This window comes from Haemaphysalis longicornis, unplaced genomic scaffold, assembly GCF_048455015.1.
Source record: "Haemaphysalis longicornis isolate Haplotype H1 unplaced genomic scaffold, Haemaphysalis longicornis Haplotype H1 scaffold_2, whole genome shotgun sequence".
NCBI lineage: Eukaryota > Metazoa > Arthropoda > Arachnida > Ixodida > Ixodidae > Haemaphysalis > Haemaphysalis longicornis.
This window is the reverse complement of record NW_027526295.1, coordinates 62,758,459-62,766,376: the sequence shown is the minus strand read 5'-3', so window position 1 is coordinate 62,766,376 and position 7,918 is coordinate 62,758,459. Positions and strand designations below refer to the sequence as shown.

The 7,918-nt window shown below is 44.4% G+C and overlaps 1 long non-coding RNA gene across 5 annotated transcripts; it reads right to left on the bottom strand.

Moving 5' to 3' along the window:
- Positions 1–2,358: 2,358 nt before the first annotated feature.
- Positions 2,359–4,172, bottom strand: LOC144167139 (uncharacterized). Of its 5 annotated transcripts, XR_013321858.1 has the most exons (5): positions 4,027–4,172; positions 2,948–3,074; positions 2,790–2,869; positions 2,648–2,734; positions 2,359–2,574 (listed from the first exon to the last, which is right to left on the bottom strand). It is a non-coding gene; the product is annotated as an uncharacterized LOC144167139 (long non-coding RNA). The 5 variants fall into 5 exon arrangements; XR_013321857.1 differs by having other exon boundaries at positions 2,790–3,074; XR_013321855.1 differs by having other exon boundaries at positions 2,648–2,869.
- Between the last annotated feature and the right edge of the window lie 3,746 nt (positions 4,173–7,918).

Here is a 7,918-nt window from a genome sequence, read left to right as displayed (position 1 = left end):
TTTCTGGGAAACGTGAACGTCCGTCCAATTTGGTCCGACGGACGTCCGTGCTACGTTTGTGCATGGACATTTACTATGGTCCCAATAACGTCCGCTGGACGCCCGTCGTACGTCTGAATGGTTGAAGCAATATTCCTCGATCATGTTTGTAACTCATCGTAATTAGCCTTGCATTAATTATGTTAGGGAGGCAATCAATTTGTAAGCTCAGAAAACAATAGTAGTAGCTGTAAAGCGCTAACCACATGGAGCGATTTTTCCAGCGACGCGACTAGGATCCGCAGTCGCCGAACCGAAGTCGCTCGCCGAGGCAACCACATGACAGCGACGGCTCGAGCGACTCAGCATGCGACTGAGGATGGCGATTTCAATGTTTCCGCACTGCGCATAGTAATGCGCTTGGTACGCTGGATGTCTGCAAACATTTTTTTTGTTCATTTGTCATAAAAAGCGTGACTAAAAAGTATTACGCCTTTCTACCTTGGTTTTTGCACTTCATCGCATCTCTAAAGCTGGTTTGGGTTAGCGATAGCGCACGCTTTTCCTTCTGCGCCTCGTTTCTCGGCTCCAACATGAACGCCGTGAAGAATTCGCTTTCTTGACGTCGTTTTTCCCACACGGGTCTCACCCAGTGTGAGCGGGAGCCTTCTTGCTTCTGCTTCAGCGTGTATACAAGCTTTGCCACGCAAAGCTTTCTTTGCCGCTGCACCGCAAAGACTTCGTCTGCGTGGATTTGCAAAATCTTCCCCCCGTTCTCTTTCAAAACCGGAGGTTGCGTGCTTACGTAGGGGCTCTCCTATTGGCTAGTCGCTGAGGCCACTTCCGGGAGGCGAGCGACTGTTTCTGGCGACCCAGAACCGGGCGATTCGATGAGCGACTTGGTGCGCGGCGAAAAGTAGTTCGTCGCTAGTCGCGTCGCGCCCCAAGTCGCTCGCAAAATCGCTCCATGTGGTTGGGGCTTAACACGTTTGCATGCTAAAGCGGCGGCATTCTGCTGCCCTGACAGCAACTGTTGTACGGTTTTATTGCATTACGAGGATACACGTTATACTTAAAGGGGCACTGACACAAAAATCTTGCATCTTGTTTTTTTTGTTGCAATAACTAGCTAATGACCTATTTATCACGCGTACAAACCTCATTTGCTTCAGCGCACGACGGTTGTTTAATTAGAGACGTTTTTAATGCGGCCACTCTCAGTTTCGGTTTCAGCGGCTGCCACGGACTTCCGGATTTTTTATAACCAAAGCTGTCCACGTGACCACACAAAACTGTGACGTGCGCAGCGCCATGCAACCCGCGCACGTGAGCGCGCTGCTTGAACGGTCTGGTTCGTTCGCACGAATTCGCCATATCAACACCCCCTAGTAGCACAGAATGTTGCCCGAACATTTCCACAACGTTTCCCCTTAACGTTGCCAAAACGTGGCTAATGTCCGCTTTTTTTAACGTTAGTGCAATGTTTCCCAGAAACATTGCGTCAACATGATTTTAGCATTGCTCCAACATGGGGGCAACGTTTTAAGGGTGTTGTTTTAATGTTTGGATAACGTTGTTTCTGACGTTCGTCAACGTTGCTCCACTATTGGAGCAACCTTCCAGCCACGTGCGGGACACATTTGAACAACGTTATGAGACGTTTTCTGATGACATTGCAGCAACTTTTCAGCTACATTTTCGCAACGTGCATACCACATTTAAGCATATCCCTGTACCATTCGGACGTTGTGATAACATTGCTACAATCTTGCAGCAACTTTAGATCCACACTTTTAACATGAAGTTAGCATACAAAGAACGTTGCTGCAACGTTCAAGCAATGTTTTTATGAAGTTGCAATAACATTCCTACAATTTTGCGGTAACTTGCCAGCTATATTTTTCCAACGTGCGGGTAACATTTAGAAAACGTCGCTATCATGTTCAAGCGATGCTTCCTACAACGTTACCGCGACTTTACAGATACGTTTTTTCCCCACGAGGGCCGCATCCGCGCACTGTTGATATGACGTTCAAGCAATGTTTCTATTACGAAGCGATGATATTGCAGCAATGTACAGGTAACTTACAGTTACATGTATCTAATATACATGCAACAATAACTAGATGAAAATATTATAAGTTAACTTTTTCCTAGACAGACGATTGTTGACTGCATGATAAGCGAGCACTTCAAACGTCGTCCTCATAAACTCCTGAAAGGTATAAACTGGCATTTTAGACTGCATGTTTATACATTTGATCCCTACACTGACCAACACACACAATTAAGGCAGTCCGGCAAAATAACAAACTAAGAAATGGCGGAATTTTAAAGCAAGGAACATGCCAGCTAGCGTAAATAACAACACTGACACTCTTTAAGATGAAAGAACATGTGCGTTTTATTTTACCATTAACAATCGATCCGAATACGTATTGTGTTAAAGCAATTGAATTTCGCAAGTACGCTGTTTCAGCCGTTGTCTTCGTTTTTCTCCTCCTGGGCTTGCTTGTTCTTCTGCCTTGACAAGTCAGTTTGATGACATACTTGACGGCCATGAAGCAGTAACATGGGGTTGTTACTGCCACGCTTCTGCGAAATGAAAAAAAGCTGTAGTTTAGGAGAAGTTGCAAAGTCTCACCTCTCTCACCTCACAATGTCTCACCTCTCAGAACACCAGGACTTTTGGCATACAATATGGCCTCATCAATTTTCTTGTACTGGCACTTCAAATGAGGTTTGACTGCCATTCCTGGAAAACAAACAAAATGGCATTGCTCTAACACACAGGGTGCTCAGAAGCTCACCTGCAGTTTGGATGACGCTTGCTGCCAGATGAGCTTATTCGTGTGTTAATGTTGTGGTGCTGGTAAATCATAAGGTATTTCTGAAACAAAACAGAGTGTATAGAAGTGGTTCAGAAAACTGAAGTGAAGCAAATTTTAGCTAATAGAGAAAACCTTACCTTTAGGAAGGAATATTATAGCAAAACAGGCCTCTTCACTTTTCACTTTGTCTTGCTTGTTTAACTTTTTCTAATGCCCGTGCCAACTTTATGACGCACATCGCTTGAGTTGGTTTCTCAAGCATCCCTGGAAAACAGAAAAGGACAAAATACTGAATTATATAAAATACCTTACAGCTTTCTTTCCAGGCCATTGAGTAATTAAGTGAAAAGTCTTCGATCAGACAGCTTGCCAGAGAATTTTCAATTAACAAGAGAAGCCGACCAACTGATGACGACGTGGTACGTCGGCAATCATTGAAAGAGGACGATAATTACCTCAATGGCCATAAACATAAAAACGCAACGAACAAAAATTAGTAAACAGGCAAAAGTAAAGAAGGGAAACATTACATGTACAACTAGATGAAATTACAACCGTGTATTTTCTTGGTTGCCTAATTTTACCTTTTGCTCTCGAAAAATGTGCTAAAAACTGGCTTGAGCTGTTTTATTTTCTTACTTTTATTTATTTTTGATCATTTTATTTATTTATTTTTATTTGTCATTTATTTTCTTTATAGTTATAAGCATCCGACGTAGACCAGCCTTTCACATGGAAAATATGTGAATACTACAAAGACGTCAGGCGTTGTTTTACATCGTAAGATGGTTCGCATAAGCAGCTGATAACATATGGCTTAACTGCAACGCTAAATTGTGTTCCGCCGAAACTCGCGTGAAATTAAACATAACAAAGTTATATTTATTAGTTGTATTTTTCGCGTTCGTGAGCAGCTGCGGCGAGAAGTAAATTAAAAGCCAATCGTACATATCAAGGTTCTTGCAGAACATATATATATATATATATATATCAGCATCATAACAAAAAATCTACTACTGAGCGCCCACCTGATTTCTCATTATACTCTTTCCATAAAATTTAAGTGAATACGTGTTCCCCTTTTACAACCGTACGCATTCACAAAAGCAAGGATATGCTTAGAAGTTAGAAACGGGAGGGCAATCCTGTTCCCGCTCTTTTACGAAGTAAACTGCATTCGAAAGAACGAGGCGAGCTCAGAAAATCGAGCGCTTACCTTCACTGGTCGGTTGCTATGAACTTTCCGGCCCGCAAATATTCGCCGTAACATGCGGCCACACAACAATATTTCGTATGACATGGTTCCTTCTCCATTCCGTTTGATTGTCACTATGGCTGCTCCTTTCTGAAAAAAGCGCGCGCATTTCGCCTACTCTTCCCAACCCACCGCCGGCTGCCAGTCGCAAAGGAGCATGAGGGGAGGATCTAGTCCGTGTTGGGGGAGGACCCCTCTGCGAGGGGCGCGCACGTGTGCGCGTGTGAGAGGAGGGTAGGACGCTGGCCAAGGACGAAAGCGTTTTCTTTCTGTCTTTTTTTTTTTTTTTCGGCCATCCCCAACTCGCGCTCGGCTGCTGAAACTTCCTTCGCGACACACAGAAGGGACGGGACGGGACGGGACGGAGCGTCGACGAAAACAAAAAATAAGGCATGCAGGAAGAAAGGAATGCGCGAGACAGCGTGCCTGATTCCCAGCTGAAGTCTAGGAAAAAGGCGGGGTTCCGAGAACGCCTGGCGCCCTGCTGTATTTCGTTTCGCGCCAAGCAGAACGCGACAAGTGTTCGATGCATTGGAACCTCTTACGAATAAAAATTACACCAGGAAAAATCTGAAGATAGTGTGTGCAATGCTATTGGAAGGGTACAAGAGCAAAAATTTTCAGGTTACTTGGAAGGTTCGTTTGTATAATGAGAAAAGATCCTTGAAATAGGCCAATGAGCTTTCGTACAGGCAGTATCTCCTGGAAAATGGGTGTCACACCAGGGTTAGGTCTTTGTTTTGTTTTATTGTTTCATATATGTTACAATATCATGGTGCTCTGACTTTGGCGCTCGAGGTAGGTGAAATGTCTATGGGGAAGTTGAAATATAAAACAGCCCACTTCATGTTGTCTATTTCAAACAAAGGTGCAAGGTGTGGATTAGTTGGAACGTTCGCTGATCAGAGGGGCTATAACAGTGACTAAATGTCACAAGAAGGGGGCAATTTAAAGTACATTAACTTTGGGCTTGAATCTATTTCATAAATCAACCGTAATTACTGCGGCAATGTATATATGAAGGGAAAACACACGATTGTAATTAGCTGGCGACATGTATACGGCTCGCACACCCATATGATGCACAGAAATTTATATAGCTTGCATATAAAATTTCTCCAGTAAATTAATTTTTTCGAGCAATTATGAGGATCCAGCAACAAGGCAATGTTTGAGCCTTCTATCTAGATTATTTTTGTTTAAGGATATACAGGCGGCAACATAAAACAACCCGGCCATGCATGCTTTAAAGGGGCCATAAATAGGCTTCCGAAGGTCGCCATTGTAATCGCGCAATCGCTAGAATACCCATTCACGGCAACATTTACCAAATATTACACCTATTACACCTAACGAATAAAAACATGAAGCAAAAATTTGGTGTCAGTACTCCTTTAAGAGAGAAAGTTAACAGTGCGAGTCGCTTGTGAAAACTTAGCAAAATGGAAGTGGAAATTTTCCTTGTCGATGCACGATTACCTTTTTATAATGCAACCGTTTACTACCAAAGGAAGGCGCGCAATGTTTTAACAATAGGAAAGGAAAGTTGGGAAGTCATTTCTGGATGCTGTTTTCAGGCAGTTATGAAAGAAATGTGCGCGAACTTCTTAAAGATACGGCCAACACGTCGAATGAAAAACACGGCGTATACCCGATCACTTTGTCTTTCCATGTGGTGCACGTTTCCCAAAAGAACACATCTCCATTGTAAAGAGGCCGCGTTAAATTTCGGTATGATGTCATGGTGAAGTGAGCGGCTATGGAACGTAAATGAAGCCAAGTCGGAGTAGATACCATTTGACGATGGCATAAAAAGCTATTTTCTTGTTGAAATTCCAGTTTGTTTATTTATTCAGCAAATAATGATTGCAAGATAACACACGGCAATGAAACCCAAGTTCTCATTCGTGCCTCACGACGTCGAAATGATGCGCCGTCCGTTTCACGCGCGCGTTGGGTTAATTAGTAGGCGCTGTGCATTTGGTCAGTTTCCTGGATATATGCGGCATGCACATGGACAAAAACGCACCCGAGTGGCATTTGTAAAAGACTCACGAAAACAGCCCGATAGTTGGCCATACGTGACAACGCACAGTTGAGGGTGAAAGCTGCGCGGCTTTATCGGTCTCCGGATTAATTTTGACTACCTGGGGATCTAATTAACGTGCACCGAAATCCCGAACACACGGGCATTTCCGCTTCTCGCCTCCACACACACACACACACACACACACACACACACACACACACACACACACACACACACACACACACACACGCACACGCACGCACGCACGCACGCACGCACACACACACACACACACACGCACACGCGCACGCGCACGCACGCACGCACGCACGCACGCACACGCACACGCACACGCACACGCACACGCACGCACGCACACACACACACACACGCACACGCACACGCACACGCACGCACGCACGCACGCACGCACGCACACACACACACACACACACACACAAAAAGCGGCTGCCGCGGCCTGCAATCGAGCCCGCGTCCTCGGGCTCAATCCTTGGACTCAGCGCTAGCACAACAGCCACTGTGGTGGGTTTCTAGAATAACTAAATCACACTATAAGATGAGACAATCTGTATACCAATTGCATGAGCGACACGGCCTGCAGGGGCTGGTGCGAACCGTTGAGCGCACGGATGTTCCAATAAGAGCGCATTCGCAAAATGGAAAAGTTGGTTTCGTACATCAGTGAAATTCTGCTTAAAACACGTCATTATTTGGGTGTCATTTACACGGATCTAAGTTGATTTACACTGCAGGTATTGATTTTTCAGAGCGTGACTGTCGTGCCTAATTGATTGGCTTTTTACTAGGTGTGGCACAGCGACGCTTCATTGCACACGTTCACAAATTTCGCGGGGACTGGACTTCACGGAAACGCGTCCATAGCCAACAAAAGCGGCCGCTTAGAGTTATTGTAAGTCCAATCTGTCCTCAAGAAACTCATGTGTCAGATGCACGCCGCCAAGAAATTTTTGCGTGTATACGTCGTATGCGTATATACCTTTAGGAAAAGTGAATGAAAAAAAAAACGGGTATAGAAATAAGGTGCTTCGTTGTTGAGTCATATCTTCAAATTATTGTGGGCACCTCACCGTAAAAAAGTAAAAATTTGTTCATCGACTCCATAAGAAAAGTGCGACTAGCACGACGAGTATAGAAAAGTCATGATTGCTTTTGAAAGTGACTGTTTTTGAGCGATATTACGAAGGCTGAAGTTCAAATGGGACATATAAATGGAGCAGGGATAAGCAACAAGTAGGGGGCGAGGGGGAACACAAACTTCTTGTTATTGCATGTTTACTGATGAAAACAAATAACGCGCTGCAAAGATTGGCTTAAACTGAGCTTGCTATTCCGTAAAACTAAGAAAAAACATGTAGAATACAGATACAGTAATCCCTCGTTATAGCGAAGTCAGCAAGACGGCGAAAAATTTCGTTATAAGCGGTATATTGATATAAGCAACCACTCGAGAAAAGCTAAACCAGTTTAGCTTAGTATACGCCACAGCTGCGAGGAATCAAACCATAATGTATTCACTGAAGCAAAACGTTATTCAGAATAAGCTGTGGTGACTGTTTCATGTTCTTGCCGGGCGAGAGCAACCCCTGCTACAATTTGACCATTTGACCAAGCAATGCAGGAGGCTATGGTCGCCGCCCACAAAAATTGGCAGCGGCAGTGCCCCTTTTATAGGGGGGCGTGCGGGCGTCACGAAACGCTATACGAGAGTTTTGCGCTGAAAAGCGCCGCAGATGCCGTGGCTCGAGACGGAGGTTGTTTGTTGAGCTCAAAAAATAAATAAAT